At 38.3% G+C, this 19,605-nt stretch overlaps 1 long non-coding RNA gene across 3 annotated transcripts in view; it reads right to left on the reverse strand.

Annotated features, from left to right (window-relative positions):
* LOC106724599 overlaps positions 1 to 19,383 on the reverse strand; it is a 38,841-nt gene extending 19,458 nt beyond the window's left edge. The window contains exons 1-4 of one of the 3 annotated variants that reach the window (XR_001360447.1): positions 19,316 to 19,383; positions 11,636 to 11,731; positions 10,462 to 10,616; positions 7,674 to 7,710 (exon numbers count right to left, since the gene is read on the reverse strand). This is a non-coding gene — a long non-coding RNA (uncharacterized LOC106724599). Of the gene's footprint in view, positions 1 to 7,673; positions 7,711 to 10,461; positions 10,617 to 11,635; positions 11,732 to 19,315 lie in introns of those variants that run through there. The other 2 variants (XR_001360448.1, XR_001360449.1) reach the window with 2 other exon arrangements.
* Between the last annotated feature and the right edge of the window lie 222 nt (positions 19,384 to 19,605).

The following is a 19,605-nucleotide window of genomic DNA, read 5'->3' on the forward strand; positions in this document are numbered from 1 at the left end:
AACAGCATACATATCAAATCGCATATATATCAACATATGTGTAACTCCATCTATTGAAAGAAATCCGCGTTATTAACTGGTACACCTGGTAGAAGGAGTGCTTTTGGAGCTCCTAGCTGCCCTTCTTGACCAGTCCTCACAATTGGCATGGTGTCTCTAGGCACATATCGGGTCCACATCTGATGAATACCTGTCTCTCCAGTTATGACCAGTCATAGTCAAGCTCATTATAACATACTTTAAGATTGCCAATTCCTAAACTTTAGAGATAAAGCTGATGTTGGCCATGTGCAAATTGAAAAACTTTCTTTGCCTTTATTTCGAGTAATGCCTACAACCAATCTTTTTTGTTGTCGGGAAGAAATTGTACATTTAAGAAGACCACATAACACATAGTTATGTGAACGCCAATTCCTATACTTTAGAGATAAAGCTGATGTTGGCCGTGTACAAATTGAAAACTTTCTTTGCCTTTATTTCAAGTAATGCCTACAACCAATCCTTTTTGTTGTTGGGAAGAATTATACATTTAAGAAGACCACATAACACATAGTTATGTGAAGTCAGCTTGCTAAATATGTCATTAAAGTGAAACAACTGCCAGGCAAATGTAAAACCAGACTTTGCTTTGGGGTTCACAATATCTGCATTTCCTTTTCTCCTCCTTCCATCTCCTTCACATCCTTTGATGATCTCAACCCAACTGCCCTTAATGTGTGTGACTGGCCGTCTGGAAGTCTGAGCTCCTGCAGCACAGGCTTGTTGTAAAGACCTCGTGAAAAACAACCCAAGATCCAGCTTCAGAGCACACACTGGGCTTCATTTCTGTGTTGTTGTTTTTCTGGTCTTTCAAGGCAAATTCTTTACTGATGCTGTAAGAGCGGAACTTGATAAACAGAACAAATGCTATTTTAAACACCATAATGATAATTTAATCAAATGTGATTTGCTTTTAATAACTTTATTGGCCTTTTCATTTTGAAAAGTGGCCATGTGAATAGTTTGCTTTTGCATTTTTAACAAGAGAGGAAATAAATGATCCTGCTTGTAGGAGCAGGAGACTAATGATGCTTATTCCCACACTCTGTTTCATGGAACTAAGTCAGCAGACGCGGCCATGACACGCGATTGGCCTGAAACTCCAATCTTGATAAAAACCAATGGCAGCACTGGGCCTGGGCCTTTCTCTGAACCTTGAGGGCTTCCCCCAGTCAGATCAATACTCACTAACATTCACACTGTGCCTAATGGTTTGCAGAGCATTTTCACTAGCATGTGCTCTTTTAAACCCTGTAGATGAAACAATGCTCAAACCTTTAGAAAAGTTTTACAAGAATTCATTTGGGCCAGTTTTTTTAGGACATGCCCAGAAGCAAGATACCAATAGATTGAGAAAAAGCTCTGGAGAATGACAGTTGTGCCGTTCCTTTTTGCATTACTATCAAAGGAGAAAACATAAGGTACATGAAAGCCATTGGTGTAGATTAAGGAGGCGGGAAAAAGCCAGCCAGGGAAATCTTTAAGACTGGATAGAAAACAAGAAGAAACACATACTTGCCCAGTGCCACCCCATAAGTAAGTATGGCACTGCCACTTGAATCCTGTACTGTCACCTCCACATTCAAGTTCCTGCTTCTGCACCATGGTGGGTGGTGTGTTCATATAATTAGCGTTAGTGGCCCAAGCTGTAATTGTGAAAGGAACTGAATTGTAAATCATACCCTCTCCTACCGCTGTCCATTTGAAAAAGAAAATATAAGTAAATAAACAAGTCATCATTAAACCTGCAAACTGCTGGGTGAACAAACTTTGCCAGAATACTGAGTTGGAATAGTTTGCATTAGAAAGCTATTCATTTGCTCACACCCAAGGGGTTTATGATGGTAGAAGTGCGTGTTGCTACTGCCTGCAACAAGGGGAATATTGTTTCTACACAATCTGCAAATACAGGACTGCGCCATCATTAAAGTGTTTGTAGGTTGTTAAAGAATTTTCATTCTGCTGGAGCCTTCAGCTCATGGAACGAATTGTCCATATTTTATACTTACCCTTATTTATAAAACTTGATTTACCAAAAGTAAACTTTTTAAAAGAACTTGATGTTGTTGTGAATTCCAGACAGTCAAGCCACATTCCAAATCCAGAGAGCCACAGATTGGTGAAATTTGGTGATAATGCCAAAGCACAGTCTTGATTCTTTAACTCTGATTACTAAACAAAGACCAGTGGCAGGGAAGGGGCTGGGGCAGAGGGAGGAAACAGAAGGGAACATAACTTACAAGGGATCCCCCCTCCAGAGTCCCCTAAAAACTGATTTGAGAAAGAAAAAGGTGACTAGTAAGTTTATTTATGCTTTTTAAAAAGCACTGCCAATCCCAATTTATCAGTTACTGTCTTGTGACAATTTATTCATTGTTCACTGTTAGAAGCCAGAAGTTACATAAAAATGCATGATTGGTGATAGCTTCTCTATTTCAATATGGTATAATAGAGATAACACAGTGCCCAAAAGCTTTGCAGCCGACTTTTTGTCTGCTTTGTCTCTTTTCATTACTCTCTCAGAATCTTCATTTAATATAATCCAAAAAAGCAAGGTAATTGCTTCACTTATCGGTTATCATCGCTCTCGCATACTTATCGTGTCAAAATTATTTATGTGGATAGGCCAAGTTGATCTTGCTGCATTCAGAAGCTAAAATTTGAATAACTGTTCTGCCAGTTAGGTTATCAAAATTGCAGCATAAGCAATGAGCTGCTCCTTTCTGAATGTTGGAGTAGGGAAAAGGAATAACCTCTTGGGGGTGCAGGTGGGAAGGGGAGCACCGTGCTAGGGTGACAGCAGGACCAGCTCTTTTGCGAAAAGAGGAAGGAACTGGCCACAGAATGAACATAGTAACCAGGAGATTCATAGTATCGCTCTAGGAAAAGCAAAAGAAATGAAGCCAAGTGGACACAGACTTTGGGTGCTTTTTCCTCAATAGTTGTCCATAGAATAACTAAAACAATTGACAGACATTTTGACCTGGGCCTTCAAATACATTCACCCCTCCTGTATGATGCTCCACAGAGAAGTGTTTCAATAAGCATTTTCCTACTTGGTAATCATTTTTCAATTGTCCTGTATTTTGCTACTTTAAAGACATACTGGGCTAATGTGAAACGGGGCAGGTTTTCAGTCTAAACATGAACATTTATTTTCACAAAATAATTTTTGTTAGATAAGCCTTATTTTGAGGCATCAAAGACTCTTTTTCTTTTATGAATGTTGATGGTAGAAAGAAATTAGAGTGTTTACTCCCAGCCCAACATCAGAAACTGTGGCTATATGAGCTCTCATAAAGAGAGTCTCAAACCCAATGGTGACTTTATCCCAATTCTTCCAGAGCCTCTACCCTCTCTCAAAATGTCTGTGGTGTTTGAGTCATCCTGATGCAGTGGGACCTCCTCACATTCAGCCAGTCGTTCTCATTTCCAGTCAGGAAATAGCTAGAACTGACGGATGATATTCTCATCATTGCCTTAAAATCATCTTGGCTACATATTAATATTTTTCAAATTCTCTCAATGTGACAGATGATTCTTTTTAAACTTATTTACCTCATCACCAGGACCTAATATCAAAAGAAAGTTGTCAATTCATTTATTAGTGTATAGCTGATCCTCTATTTCAGCTTTAATTTCTCACTTATGGTGGTTATCTATGGGGCTGCAAGTGTGTGAAAGAGAGCGCTAGGTCATATTTGTGGTTTATCTCTTATTGCTGTTTTGGTAAAAATGAAGTGAAGAATGCATGCTTAAAATCCAGGGTTATATTAATTTTCTAGGAGCTACTATTATTCTAGAAGTTAGAACTAAAGACCAGGTGGGCCTCATAATTTTAAAAATCCATGCCAACCCTGAAATTTGATTCTTATTTAAGACTCTAACACAATGAGAATGTATTTGAAGACAGGTCCATACCTGGGTTAATAAATAATTTCCCAGTTTCTGGGAGAATGTCTGGCATCTAGTATGTATTCAAGAATGTGTTGAGTGAATGAATAAATTAATGAGTAAAATCTTCCCCTAAACATCAACTTTCAAAATACCACTCAACAGTCTGCAAACATTGAGCACCTCTACCACCTAACAAACCTTGTTGAAGGCCCGACTCATATACCAACCCTTTATTGACTCTTCCCTCATCACTTGGCACATTATTCTCTGACTCCTGTAGCACTGATACATACTACCTTGTATTGTCATTATGGATATGCCTCTCTTACCTCTTGTCTTATGCTGAAGTCAAGGACTCAAAGTCAGAGACTGTGTCTTTATACTTTATTACCCCATAATGACTGATGATGTGCCTTATATAAATAAATATCTAATAGATTTTATTTATTAACAAGTAAAACTAATATCTTCAATTTAATATCATACATCTATGTTGCTGAGAACATCTAGATCAGGGGTCCTCAAACTACAGCCCGCGGGCCACATGCAAATACAAATATTGTATTTGTTCCCATTTTGTTTTTTTACTTCAAAATAAGATATGTGCAGTGTGCATAGGAATTTGTTCATAGTTTTTTTTTAAACTATAGTCCGGCCCTCCAACGGTCTGAGGGACAGTGAACTGGCCCCCTGTTTAAAAAGTTTGAGGACCCCTGATCTAGATAACATCTATATGAGTAAAAATGGAAAAATGTGGCCAAAATTATTTCTCAATATTGTATGGGGTATTTAAACAAACCATCAGCATGCTCCTACCTAAACCAAAATCAGAGTAAAGTATGGAGGCAGGAATTCCTTGGACAACTCATATACCTTCTCAAGGTCTCAGCTTCTTCAACCAGTTAAATAAATATGATCACACTACAGTCATGCCCCTGTGATACAGCTATTATTTCATAATGTAGTGCGTGGTAGCTAGTAGGCACTCAACAAATGTTGGCTGCATCCAGATGTACAAAATACTAAGGAAACAGAGAACTAAGTAAAAATGTAAGGTAAGAAAGGCTTCACAGCGTTCAGACTGGAAGGATGAGAGGAGAACTGGCAAGATAAAGAAGGAAAAATAGTAGATGCCAGAAGTGGAAGCGTTATAGACCAAGGTCAGAGGCCTGAAAGATCTCAGCAAATGATTGAGTCCATGGCGCTGCTGCTCAGGCACTCGTAGGGACTCCTGCTCTTTTCTTCTGGCTCATTGTTATCTAAATAGCTTTTGCCCGCTTCAGAAATGTGAGAGTTCTTTTTTCCTTCTTAATTAAAGCATTCCAAATCAGCACTTGTTTCTTTTTAATTTGTTTGATTTTTAGAACAATAACTTAGTTTATTGAAATCATTTCTAATTTAATTTTAAATTCAAGAGTAAGGCAGGTTTTCAACATACATCCTACACACATATCAAAGAAGGATTTGGCATCTGAATAATGACTGTTAATATTCTTAATTTAATATTATACATCTGTGTTACTCGGAACATCTAAATGATAACATATATGTGAGTAAAAATGGAGACATGTGGCCAAAATGCAGATGTCTTGAATTATATAGATGTTTGGTAAGATATGGATTTAAATTCTAATAAAATGATAGCCATAAATAAAAATCTAATAGTTTTATATCAAAAAATGTTTATCCAATTTTGAATACTTAATGTTATGTTGGTACAATACATAAATACATTCTTCCTCTACTCATTATTGCCATTACAGTATAAGACTGTCTAAAACCTATTTGGGTCAAGGTAATAAGTATGCACTGCTTTTTCACTCTATAAAAGGTCATTAATTCTCAAACAACTTTTTATTGCTTTTTAAAAATAGGTACTCTGTTGGATTTTTCCCAGTGATCTGGGGTCCTGCCAATCCTCCACAGATATTCACATGTTATCATTCTTGGCTCTGTGATTACATCAATTATTTTTTTGGCAAATCCAAGGTAGAGTTGGTCAAGCTCAACTAACACAAAATATGTAACACTCCAAAGTAAATTGTAGGCCAGTTCAAATTCTGCTTTAACTTTAACTTTTATCTTAGACTTCTTAGTTTAGGCACCTCTCTGTAGTTACTTTGTTTTATGATCAGGCACTTCTAACACACATGAAACTGCCAAGAGGCTCAGGGAACAATTTAGAATCATCTAAAGCTCTTAACACTGCTAAATCCTACTTGATCCATGAAGAATAATTAGCAAGGTCGAGGGACCTTGTATGGGAATTTATCTATTTACAGTTAGGTCTGCCTGTTTGTGAACAGCCAGCTGAAGTATTAAGCAAGTTCAGGTAAGCATTTAGAGCAACTCTAAAATGGCTATATAGTTTCTTAGTTCAAGGTGATAGATAGGAACTACATTGCCTTCTCTCCATTCTAAATTCCAATTGAAATGACCACACATATAAAAATAAATAAATCCTTGGCAGCACTTGAAACAAACCAGAAAAAGGGAGGAGAAAAGGGGTGGACATTAGTACACCAGAAAGTTTGATGAAATCTTAGAAGGTAGGAGGCAGATTGGACTGTATTGTCAGATAAACTCCAGAAGAGTAAATCACAACTCAAAATACACTCATAGAAAATAGTAGCAGAGGTATAATCACTTTTCTTAAAAGATCTCTTGAGAGACTCCAAACAGGGACAGCTAGAAGTTGGCCAGGGACAGCAAGAAGGGTTTGTAACTGGAAGACCATCTTTAAAGCAGCTGGACTAGGCAACTTCCCTCTTTTCTCTGGATATGGAGCAGTTGGCTTATTTGGCGGCTGTAGTGCCCCAAGCCTGTTTATAAAAAGCCACTATTCAACCAGGTTCATCCCTCCACACAGAGCCTAGAGGCAGCTCTCCCATTCAGTACAGCGACCTTTGTTTAAAATGGTCCTTTTGACCTGAAAGGATACTCATGCCAGCTATCTAAATTAATAAACATAACCGTGTGCTCAAATTTTAGTTGTCAACCTAAAAGTAGCAGACATTTAAGAGAAACTAAGTAGAAAAAAGGGACAAAGGTGAATAAACAAAATTGACCACAAAAGAGACAGTTACAATGGAACCAATAAAAGAAAACATTAAAAATTTCTAATTAATATTCTCAAAATTTCAAGAATATACTGTATTTGTAATATTTAAAAAGACTGCTATGAGTTTTTGAAAATAAAAAAATACAATCACCTAAAAATAAATTAAACAGTGGACTAAACATTAGCAAGCAAAGACTAAAGTTTAATTTAGAAGATGGAATCAATAAAATTTTTCATAATGAAAAAAAAAAGTGTGAGCAAAAAGTTATTTCAAGAAATATAAAGCTGCCGAAACCGGTTTGGCTCAGTGGATAGAGCGTCGGCCTGTGGACTGAAAGGTCCCAGGTTCGATTCCGGTCAAGGGCATGTACCTGGGTTGCGGGCACATCCCCGGTGGGGGATGTGCAGGAGGCGGCTGATCGATGTTTCTCTCTCATCGATGTTTCTGACTCTCTATCTCTCTCCCTTCCTCTCTGTAAAAAATCAATAAAATATATTTTAAAAAAAAAGAAATATAAAGCTGCCTAGCAAGTGTGGCTCAGTGGATTGAGCATCATCTCATGCACCAAGAGATCACCGGCTCAATTCCTGATCGGAGCACATACCTGGGTTTCGGGCTCAATCCCCAGTAGCAGGGGTGCAGGCAGCAGCTGATTGATGTTTCTCTCCCATCGGTGTTTCTCTCATCGATATTTCTTTCGCACGCTCTCTCTCTCTCTGAAATCAATAAAAACACATTTTAAAAAACAAATGTAGCCCTAGCTGGTTTGGCTCAGTGGATAGAGCGTCAGCCTGTGGACTGAAGGGTCCCAGGTTCGATTCCGGTCAAGGGCATGTACCTTGGTTGTGGGCACATCCCCAGTAGGGGGTGTGCAGGAGGCAGCTGATAGATGTTTCTCTCTCATCGATGTTTCTAACTCTCTCTACCCCTCTCCCTTCCTCTCTGTAAAAAATCAATAAAATATTTAAAAAAAGAAATGTAAAGCCTCAATGCTCAAAATGTGGTCCACACACCAGCAGAATCAGCAGAATCATAGGCCTCACCCAGATCTATTGAATCAGAATCTTAATTTTAATAAGATCCCAGGTGTTTGTATGCATTAAAATTTGAGAAGCACTGATATAGTGCATAGATCCAGAAGGTCCAAAACTTATCAAAAAGGTGATTTATAAGAAAACAATATAAACAATGAAGGAGTTGGAATAACCAAAGAAATAACAAAAGAAAATAGATAATAACATTTTCTCAAACTGGAAAAAATGTCAACCCCAAAATTCACAAACCCATCTAAAAATCAAGAGAAGGAAACAACAATAGTAGATACATCTTTGTAAAATTTCAGAACACTAAGCATGAAGAGAAAAATTCTAAACACTTTCAGAGAGGAAAAAGAGTGATTACTCAAAAAGTCATGATCTCAGACTGGTATCAATATCTTATTAACAACATAGGCTATTAAAAACTATAGAGCAACTTTAAACCTAGAATTCTATATCAAATGTAGTTATAAATAGGACTTAATTGAAGAATAAAGGCATTTTTAGACATGAAAGGACTCAAGAAATTTTCCTCTCATATACCTTTTCTAAAGAAAGTATTATTAGAATATACTTCAGTAACATGAAAAAATAATCTAAGAAAGAGGAAGAAAATGCATCTAAGAACAGTTTAATATAATCCAGAGGTACACTGAAATAAATTTCAGAATGAACAGTAGGCCACAAAAGTAATGAGCATAAAAAAAAGATTTATATTAGTTGGAGGTGAGTTGAGGATGGTAGTGTGCATGGGAAAACAGATGTAAAAGAAAGTCATGGTAAATATTAAGCAAGCTAAAATGTGATATTATTTTGAATAATTATTGATATATATAATATGTAAAATATAAATTTTGTTTCTTTATTATTATATTCATAATTAATAAGTTATATTATATATTAATCCTTTTGGACTTTAGTGCTTGGAACTACATAGGATTACATTGCTTTCTCTATGTGCCTTGTCATACATGATTCTAGAAAAAGTAATATTCTTCATTTTTAAATACTGATTATTTCATATATTTCTATTTTTATCAAACTTATACAATTCATAAAACACATTGAATACATAACTAAAATGTAAATGGTACAAATGGAATGATACCAATGTATAAGTGCAAATTATGATAATAATAATGATATTTATGTATATTTTGCTCTAAACTGTAAAAATGCAAAATACAATGATTCAGTTGCGAGAGAAGTCAGTGGGGATAAGAAAAAAAGAAAAATTGTAGGTGCACTGATTTCTTCATTTCGTCTAGTATAGAGAAAATGGAGCCAGTCTGAAGCTGGTGATTGAAAACCATAGAGGATAATATCAAGCAGTAAAGATAACTAATAGAAAAGCTAAAACAAACAATAACAACACCAAAACAAAACAAAACAAAAACACACCTGAGACAGAGGGAAAAAGTAAGCGTATGAATGTATTAAAGTTTTTATCTTTCCTCTGGAAACCAACAGATATTGTCTGAAGTCTTAACAAAACCAAGAGTACAATGTTATTTAGAAATATGATGCTAAATATCAGAATAGCTAAAAAGAAAAGCAATCAAAGTTGTCTTTGGAAACCTTTGGAGATCAGTAGAGGACAGTGAGGATAAATTTATGTTTTATCCATTTCCCATCTCTACAAGTTTGAATATTTCAACCATTACATATGTAATATTTACATATATTAGATATGTAGTTACCACTAAGCTGAATAAGGACAGAAAATTTACTAGTAATTTGGTTGATTCAATACATTTTTTGAGCATCTACTATGTGTGCTCTTATGCTAAGCACTGGGTCTATAACAATGAGCCAAACATGGTAGAGCTTACCATGATAGAGCTTATTGTCTACCAATAAAGACAGACATTAAGTAAATAATTACACAAATAATTGTTCATACACTTGTGTTATGTACTGTAAAGAATATGTGTATAATGAGAAAATATAATGGGAATTTAAACCTGAGAGTCCAGACTGCTTTGGGCAAAGTTGTGTAATAAGCAGTATAACAAAATTTGATTTCTTGGTACTGACATATAAAGGCTATTGGATCCACAGAAAATAATCAGTAAGAGACACAAATGTCCAACTAAAGGCAACTAAAATAGCTCCCACTTAAGCTAAGTTCTGTCTTTTATTCAATATAACTCAAGTCAGAAATAAAAGCATTTACAGATTTTTATTGTTTTAAGTTTTCTGAACTTGAGAAATTTCTCCCCCAAATGAATCAAATCACTTAAAATTTTTTTTCCAAAAAATAATATATTGAAAGCTGACAATTTGGCAATCTGCTGTGAGGCAAGGTGAAGATCAACCCACTTTAACATTTGGAAAAAAAAAAGCAGATTTTTTCAGAGCTGTCAAGAACTTCAAGTTGTGAAGGAAGTAATTTGATCTCCTGCACTTAAAAACTATTTACTTACCCATTTCCATCAGCATTCACTCACATAAACTAAGTGTGAGGGCCAGAAAGCACATTTTTATTCAACCTGTATCCAACTAGGATATGGAATAGAGTGTGAGAGAGTTGTGGGTCTTCTGATGTGACCAGAGGGCTGGCCAGCCAGGGAGGCCTGACCTGAGCAGAAGAGGAGTTTCAAGGGGCACAAAAGGAGAGTACATTCGATAGTTAGAAGACCATTTTGTAATGTAATAGAACTGTCATTACTGGCCCTTAAAACAGTCTGTGTTTTCTTATGTGCCATGGCAAAATTAAGATGGTCGAGCCAATTGTCACCTGCTGGGACCCCCGAATGGAAAACTCAATGCATACAATGAACCGACAGCATCCTCCTTACATCTACCCAACTGAGATTCCTATGCCATCCTGTCTGCACTCACACACTCCCCAGCTTTCATGCCCATTTTCAGTGGTTCTGGTTTGGCAACCTGTTAAGCTCATGCATTTAATCAGACTGGGGAAAGCTGAATGGGACACTTTCTGACTGGTTGTTCCTTTGGGAAATATCAATTAATGTCTATTTCAACCCCAAAAGTCTATAGGTACAGATGCACTGGATAGAATACATGGAACGAGTTTATTCTTGTGCCATCCAAGCAAAGTCAACTAAGCAAGAAGTTTTTCCCACAAATAAAGTTATTTCAACCGGTACACTATTGTTCTTGAAATGCAAATTTAATAAGAGGTGAATCAAAGACATTTAACATTTAAAAAGTCAACAGATATTAGATTGCTAATTGCCTCTATGTGCTTCCCGATTTTGGAAATTTTACCAAACCACTAGAAAACTAAAGTTAGGACAATAATTTCAAAGAAGGTCAAATTTCAGATTGACTTCCTTGGGAACCCCAAAAAGAAAGCAGTATTTACTAGTATTTATCAATGTCACTTTGTTTTTTCTTTTGGGGGGATAAGGTGTATTTTGTTTATTAAATCCCTTCCAGTCTTAAGTCTTACATTAACACCAATAATTTTCTGCTTTGGAGAGCACCTGGTATTTTATAATAGCGTGTTCCAGAATCATCTTAGAAACATGAGCACAGCATTTACTACATGCCAGTACCCTAGATACTTACATATACTAACTCATATAATACTCATACATTCCTAGAAGGTTAATATACAGAGGGGCCTACCTTTAGGAAAGGTAGATTTGGTTAATATCCAAAGTCACACAGCTAAATAAGTGGTAGAGATGGCATTTAAACCCAAGCAGTCTGTCCCCAAGAACTCTAGTGTAAAAAGCTTATCTTGTAAGTAAATATCATATTTTTACTTTGATTATCATTATTGTTTCATCAACTTCTATCTTGAGAGTAGGTGAGCCTAAAGTATCAATGATTCCTCTACCTCTTGAACATTCTCTCTCTTCCCCTTGGCTCTACCTGCATTTCCGGCCTGCCTGTCAAATAGTTAATGATCTGCACACAAACACTTATGTGAACTAGTGGAGCTCAGCCTTTAAAAGAATCCTAGGGGAATCCTTTAAAGACTCCTTCACAATATGAATAATCACCCCCTAATTTATTCATCTGTAAAATGAATTTCTTCGTTTTACAGATTTTCTTCAGACACGGCCACCTTGAATCATGTTGTTTTAGCTCTTCTCAGATGCATCTGCATTGCTTTGACACTGTGATCCAAGAAATCCGATTATTACAACAACCATTCTCCTTTTAGAGTGTGTAAAAATGAAAGGTATGTAGCACAAAAACTCTTTGTTAGAGAATATTTCTCACAAAATGGAGATGTTAGCTCTTCTTACTTGCTTGGAATACTTATTTGTTCAGACACAGGACAGTGAAAATAAAGTAAAAGTGTCCAGAATATTACTGTATTTCTATTAATTTTAATTTTGTCAAGCCAAACCGTTTCCATAAAAGATAAAATTAAACTTTTATATCAACTCACTACTCACTTTAATGTCAAGAAATTTTCTGTTCTATATGCTTTTTAGACTTTTAAGTAAATTTCAGCCAATCCTGATTGCTATAATCACCTCTTTCACAGACCTACCAGTTCTGAGGGTCCCATCCATCCTTTGGCAGGTTCAGTTTTCTGACATCAACAACAAAACCAGACTAAAGCGTATCTCTGGGTACTTTAAGCAAAAACTAAAGCGATCCAAGAAGGGCAGACATTCCAAAGTTGCCACCAAGTCAATCAATGATAAATGAATGCACAACTTGACATTGGAAGCATATAGTGGCTTTTGTCTCAGTTGCTGAACCCCACGTTTTGATCTGGAGTATCACTTCAAGCTCGAGGTTGAAATTTAGCTCTTCTGTTGTAATAGAAAACTATCCCAATTAATGGCCAGCGCTGGATGGCTTTTGTCTCAGTTGCTGAACCCCACGTTTTGAGTACTCACTTCAAGTTCGAGGTTGAAATTTAGCTCTTCTGCTGTAATAGAAAACTATCCCAATTAATGGCCAGCGCTGGAGATAAACATGAATGGGAATAACCTATTCACTTCCCCCTGAGGTCTCTGAAACACATTTTCTAAACTCTTCCATGTGATCCGGATCATGTTATGGATTTGTTAACTTTGCGATACATTCGATTGAAACATCATAATTCTTTCCATGACAACAGTGTCTGATGTTACAGATGCCCAACCAGCGAGGTCAAGAGTTGACAGATGGATGTTTGGAGCCACGTAATTACAATTCCCAAACCATTTTAAAGAATGTAACCGAAGAAAGGTAGATGCTGGACTAAAACACACCAAACAATAAAAAGCACAAAAATAATTGCTTCAAATTTAATGAATCTTTCTTTGATATGACAACCAATCCAAGAATCTCTGAATTCTCTTTCTCCTGTAAAAGTCAAAACACTTTTTAGATGGTAGCAGTTTATCTAAATTACTGTTTTTTCTCCATCGGTCTTTAGGCTTAATCTCATTTGCTTTTATGGATATGGTAACCCTTCTGAATAGCTTTTAACCTTTTAAAAGTAGCCTTGACCCAAAGAGCCTAAAAAAATTTTAATACAATATTGAATAATAAAAATTGAACAATTGAGTGCTTTTCTTCCCAGCGGTCTGCATGCGGTGCTCCAAGCTCTAGAGCAGACTTTCTGCTGGAATAAAATAATTAAAATACCTGTATAGAGCTGGATTCTAGCAGAAACCTTCAGCTTTGACCTCTGTTTCGTTGGCTCCATTGTTCCTCCTGCCACCACAATATCCTGGCTTTCTCTCTTCCAAAGAGAGTGTGTGCTTTCTCCTGTAGCACGTCCGCCTCTGACGGCTCTTGCTTCAAGTGCCCAGTGCGTCGTTATGGTAAAGTTAAGAAATCCTCAGCCTACGATTGTCTCTTTCAATCACATAGCATGTAGATAAATTCATCACTAAATGGTATAAACCAAGCCTTTTGTTTGTTTTGTGGGGGGGTTTCTGGGGCATTTGCTATATTGAGTGTATTAAGATGTAGGACAACATCATCCACAAATAAATTCACTTAAAAAAATCTGTATTGTGCCGTTTAATTAAAAAATTAAAAGGAAAAAAAGGGCAAGATGGCATTCCTGCCAGCCTGTGAGAAGGGGTAGGAGGCTGGCCTCCAGCCCAATGCCAGGTCGGCGGGCTCCTGGCGAAAGCCGGGAGAGGGAGAGGAGGCCCTTCCCCAGGAGGAGCCACTCCTGACCCCTCGGACTTGGACGTGGCTCAGATCCACCCTCCTGCGCCCGGAGCTCAGGAAGACCTATTGTTGGGAATGTCAGTCAGCTGACATTCTGCCTCCTGCTTTCTCTATCTGAAAGGGGGATCTGCATTTTCTAAGCCAGTTGGCATCAGGCGCCCCAAACAGCGATGCACTGCAGGCCGCTGTATGGACTGTCACCCTGTGATAAGTGTGCCAGCTCAGTGGTGCACAGGTTTTCAGATACCCTCCCTTGGGCTATCAGTCTCCTCCTCCTCCCCCACTCCCCTCGCACACACTGAGCATCAGGCTCTCGGGCTCACTTCTCAACATCGTTACAATAACCCATCCCGGCCAGTGATGCTTAAAATTGAACCATGGTTCAGGGGAGCAGTAGGTCCTCCCTGCAAGCACCCTCATGTGTTAAACAGCCATGCCAGGTAGCGCCCTGCCTTCTCAGAATCGACTACTTATGGAGACCATCTGTCAATGGAAGTTAGTTTTTATGCAAGTCCTCTAACCTCGCATTTGAAGGATAAACAAACTTGCACTTACATACTTTTCCTTAAGAGCAGTATTTCCCTAAATGCCCGTGCTAGCTGCCTGCTTCCACTGTGGGCGAAACAAGCCCAGTGTGGAGCCCCTCTGGTACCTCCAACATGACCGCGAATGTGCAGCTGAGACTTGCCATGCCGAGCCCTTTAGATGGTTGGAATTATTTCATTTGGCACCATGATTGCCTCAAATGATACATATTTTCAGAGAGAAAAACACTGCAAAAGTAAACTCAAACCAATAGAGACATTTATTCTCTAGGCTTAAAATTAATTTCCTGTATTTCTCTGGCTTTTTAAAAAAAATCTGTTGAAACTGCAACCTTATGAGAGGAAAAATCAGAAACTATTTCTTTTACACTGAGCCCAGTATCAGATGAAATGGAAATGTAAGGATTTCCTTAGCGTGAACCCACTGGAATTCTGCAGCTGAGAACCGAGGTCTGCAGGCTGTTTTAGGTTAAGACCTTGCTCCACTCCATGTTAGGTAATCAGATGTCATTTAGGCAAAATAAATGGGAAGTACTCAGGGAATCAGAAGAGGTGAAAGAGCAGAATCTGGTTTGGATAAAAGTTTAATTCTTCAGTTCCAAGAGGCATAGCCCTTCGAAGATGCTGAGCAAAGTCAGACAGGAGTGGCGGAGTAATGAAGATGGATGCAGCTTGTTATCAGCAAGCCGTTTACTAGGGCTTGACATAACCTTAAACATTGCAGATAGCTCAATGGCACTTGCCACTAAAGCCCTAATTAATGAATAGCAGGCCCTAAATTAACAATGTGCATTTACAGATGAATTCTGGGCACTCATTAAATGATGTTCAAATACCAAGCAGAAACTGTTGGCTTATTCCTGCTGGGCTGCTCCATCCACTGGGTGTTTGGGAGGAGTTTCCACCAGGGCTGTCCTGTCTCCTAGGCCCGGAGACCAACTGCGGAGCGGAGAGGGACACGGTTCTTAGGGGGCACTGGGCAGAGAAGCGAGCTCAGCTTTGAGTGGTGACACCTGTGCTGCCAGTTAGAAGGGGTCAGAAATGATCTCATATTTAGTTGGTGCTGCCAATAAAAGTAAAAAAAAAAAAGTTTGAATTCTAACCAACTCTACCAAGGACGGAATGAGGCTTTTTGGAGAGCGGCCCCACCATGCACTTTCGTGGGCGGGCTGGAATGCTCTCTGGGGGAAGAAGGTTTAGACAATGTGTAGATTTGGTTGGCGAAAGCTTCATTAATAAACAATTAGGGGCTTGTGGTAAGGGAGCAGGGGTTGGCTGGCACTAGTGCTGACTGCCCCTTGCACTGAAAGGGAGGCCCAGCCCTAAAGCTGAGGCACAATGACCAGAGCCAACCCAAAATGCTTTCTGCAGCAAACAGTAGCCAAGCTAATTATCTAACTCGTTTTGGTGGGGGATTTCCTCTTGATTTCAAGGAATAAAATGGGGAGCTATGGACTTGTAACAAGGATGTAGCCCTACGGGAAGGTATATATGTGACTATTAAATAATACTGCTTTCAACTCGCACAGAAGTAAAACAAAGACAGAAGCCAAGTGTGAGTAAGAAATTGGAAAGTCAATTAAGTGGAAAAGAAACATTCTAAAAACTTTTGTGAGAGGTGGCAATAAAAGGGGTTCTTGCAAAGCTATGGTGAGGAGTGGAGTGGATTTAAAAGGAGAAGATGTTCAGGAAACATCTCCTTTTGAGTGATGTCTGCTCTGGCTAACGTCCTGGACAGGGCTCTTCTGTCGAGGGGGAAACTTCCCAAGGGGCCGTCACTCTCCGGAAGCATCCATGCTAAAGAAAGCACAGCTGCCCGCTGAGGGCACAGGCCAGAAGCTGTGTAAGAGCCCGTGCAAATTCCCCACATCGCAGTGCCAAGGTCCATGTATGGTCAAAAGCAAAGGCCTTCCCCTGTTTCTATGGATCATTCTCACACCAGGCTTTTCAAGCTTGGATTTGTGTATGTTCAGGGATGGGTATTCCCCGGGCCCCATAGAGGCAGTATAAAAGCAAACCAGTTAGCCAAAGGAGAAAAAAAATAACCCTTAATTTTAAAATGCCAAAGGGAGTTTTGTTGGGACAGGGGCTAGGGCTCAGGGGTGCTGTGCTCTGCGTGCCTGCCACCTAAATATTCCTAAGTAATTAATGGGTAGGAGTTGAACTAAGTGAGGGGAAAACAGGTGTTTCTCTTTTCCCAAGGGCATCTCTCATTTATTATATATCTAGTCAAAAGTTTCTTTTTGAGCAGACTCTGTCACATACAGCTAAACAGAAGCTGTGCTAAAAAGAACCCTAAGCAATCATTTTAAGAGCTGCCCTCATTCCACATTGTGTGACTGAATACAAATCCTTTATTCTTCCCAGTTTGATGATGAGATGGAGATTTAACCTCTGCTTGCCATCATTATCAGTTCACTGCCTTTCTGAGTCTAAACCACAAAGCTCCTGACAATGTAAGTTCCTGGATGTTTGCCCTTGCCCGATTCCCCCCACGCCCAAAGCAGTCCAAATACGGAGCTTACTGGGAGAGAAGAAGATCAATGGGAAACAGTTTCTCATTACAACATTCCCCTAGATTTCTCAGAACTCCATCCACAGGATCTTTAGTCCCAGTGGTCATACAATTAGGGAGGGAGAAAAAGTGAAATTCAGACAGTAAAAGAGAATGAGCAAGGGAGAGACGCATATCACAGCATCTTTTTCTGCCTCCATTATAAGCTGCGTAGCCCAGCTCATCATAGCATATGTGTGTAGGCTGCATTTCCTCAGGTTTCAAAAGTCTGATGGTTCAATGATAAATGTATGCCACAATGGAGCAACTACAGAACTATCCTTTATAGAACAGTCACTGGCAAAATTTCAAGATTCCCTAGCCCATTTTCTGATTCAAAGGGTTCCTGGGGTATCTCATATGTGTCCAAAATCACCGCAAGTGTCCTCTGTTTCCACAGTATGGCATTTTCTCTGTCATTCCTGACTCCCAGAATGACTCTCCAGATATTACAACTGACATCAATGTTCAAGCCAGATATTTCCACCCGAATAGCCTCTTTTAAGAGTCTGACCTTGGCCTGTGGAAGTTTTCCCCGACCTACATAAAAGGAACCCAGACTTTTCCAGTCTAACATATTATCTAGGAAGTTAAAGGCTAGTCACTTATTCATTGGAGGGTCTACTCCTTAGGGGACACATCATCAACCCCCAACCTGACAGCTATAAATTGTCTCTTCTGACCACAGAGCATTTCATCAGCTATTTGTGCCAGCCCAGATTGTCATGTCGAGGTAAGCCCACATTGGCTGACTTTAGTAGAAGCTCTCACTCTCAGATCCTCAAATTAACATGGTCAAGTCAAATAATTTTACCCAAAGTCTTGCTATTGCATACAGGATAATATATTAACCCAGATGTTAGCCTTATCTTGTAGGAGTGCCTCTTGCATCACACAAACACTCCATCCATGCTTTTGTTCCGGCCCTCCGGTCCAGTTTAAGAACCCATTGTGGCCCTCGAGTCAAAAAGTTTGCCCACCCCTGGATAACAGAAGTTTACTTCTCATTCAAATAAATAAATAAATAAATAAATAAATAAATCTAGAATGGTGCTCTTTTGAGTAAGGATTTCCATCTTAACAGCTCTATTGTCTTCAACACATGGCCCCCAAGGTCACCATGCCCTTTTGCATCAAACTGAAAGAAGGGAAAAGAGATGTACAAACATCCCTTAACTCCTCTGACTAAGCATTAACATCCTGTGTACAATACATTGGTGAAAACCAATTGCATGATCCCTCCTAGATATACTAGTAAGGGGTAGAGAGCTAAAGATATAGTCCATGGCTAGAAAATCATCTCTCAGCAATAACTTTACACGTTGGAAGAGGAAGCACAAATGTTGAGGAGAGCCAGGCATCTCTGCCAGAACATTAGACTAATACTGGTATATATCTTAATAAAAGAACTATAACAGTATATATTTCATTTCAATTTGCCCTTATTTTGCTTACTTATGTTTTAGCTATATTATCCCTTTTAGTTCTTACCATAAACTAAAATGAGACAGGTCAGATATTATTATTCCACTTTCAAAGAGATAATGTAAAGAATCTTTTAAAAATTGTTTGAAGAATTAACATAGGCTAAGGAAGGTAATGTTAGAGAAAATGGCAGAATAAGGACTTCAAAAATCTGCTCCTTCATAAAAGCCAAAAGAACAAAAAGCAAAATTTTTTCAGGAATCTGGAAATTAATCAAAGGCTTGCAACAAGGAATTGTTACTCAATAATCTCTATAAGAAAAACAAACTATATGGTGTTTTAAGTTCCATCCCTTTCTTCTCGGTGCTGATATACACTTGGAAACTAACAGCCTCACAATTTCAGTAAATATGAGCAGTCTAGCAGCTACTAGTGGGTTCCCAGAGAACCGTCATTATTTGACCAGTTCAGTTTTCTACCAACTCTCATGTGAAGGGTTGTCTTTATTTGACCTGACTCAGGCTTATTAAGCAAGAATTCTATACCCAGCCAAAGTATCCTTAAAAAAAAAAAAAGAGAGAGAGAGAAAAAAAAATTAAAACACTCCCAGGTGGACAAAAACTGAGAATTTGTCACTAGCTGACCTACCTTATAAGAAATACTAGAGAGAGTTCTTCATGAGAAAATTAAAGGACACTTGACAGTAAATAAAACCTACATGAAGAAATGGAGAACATTAGTAAAGATAAATATAGGTACATAGGTAAATATAAAGGCATTATAAAGCCTTTGTAATTATTTTCTTCCATAACATTTTAAATACAACTGTATAAAGTAATAATTATAAATCTGTTGATAGGCAAATAATGTATAATGGTGTCATTTGTATAACAATAATATGACAAAGGAGAAAGGAGGAAATTCAGCTAGGAACAAAG

This window comes from Myotis brandtii, unplaced genomic scaffold, assembly GCF_000412655.1.
Source record: "Myotis brandtii unplaced genomic scaffold, ASM41265v1 scaffold90, whole genome shotgun sequence".
In the NCBI taxonomy this organism is placed as follows: domain Eukaryota; kingdom Metazoa; phylum Chordata; class Mammalia; order Chiroptera; family Vespertilionidae; genus Myotis; species Myotis brandtii.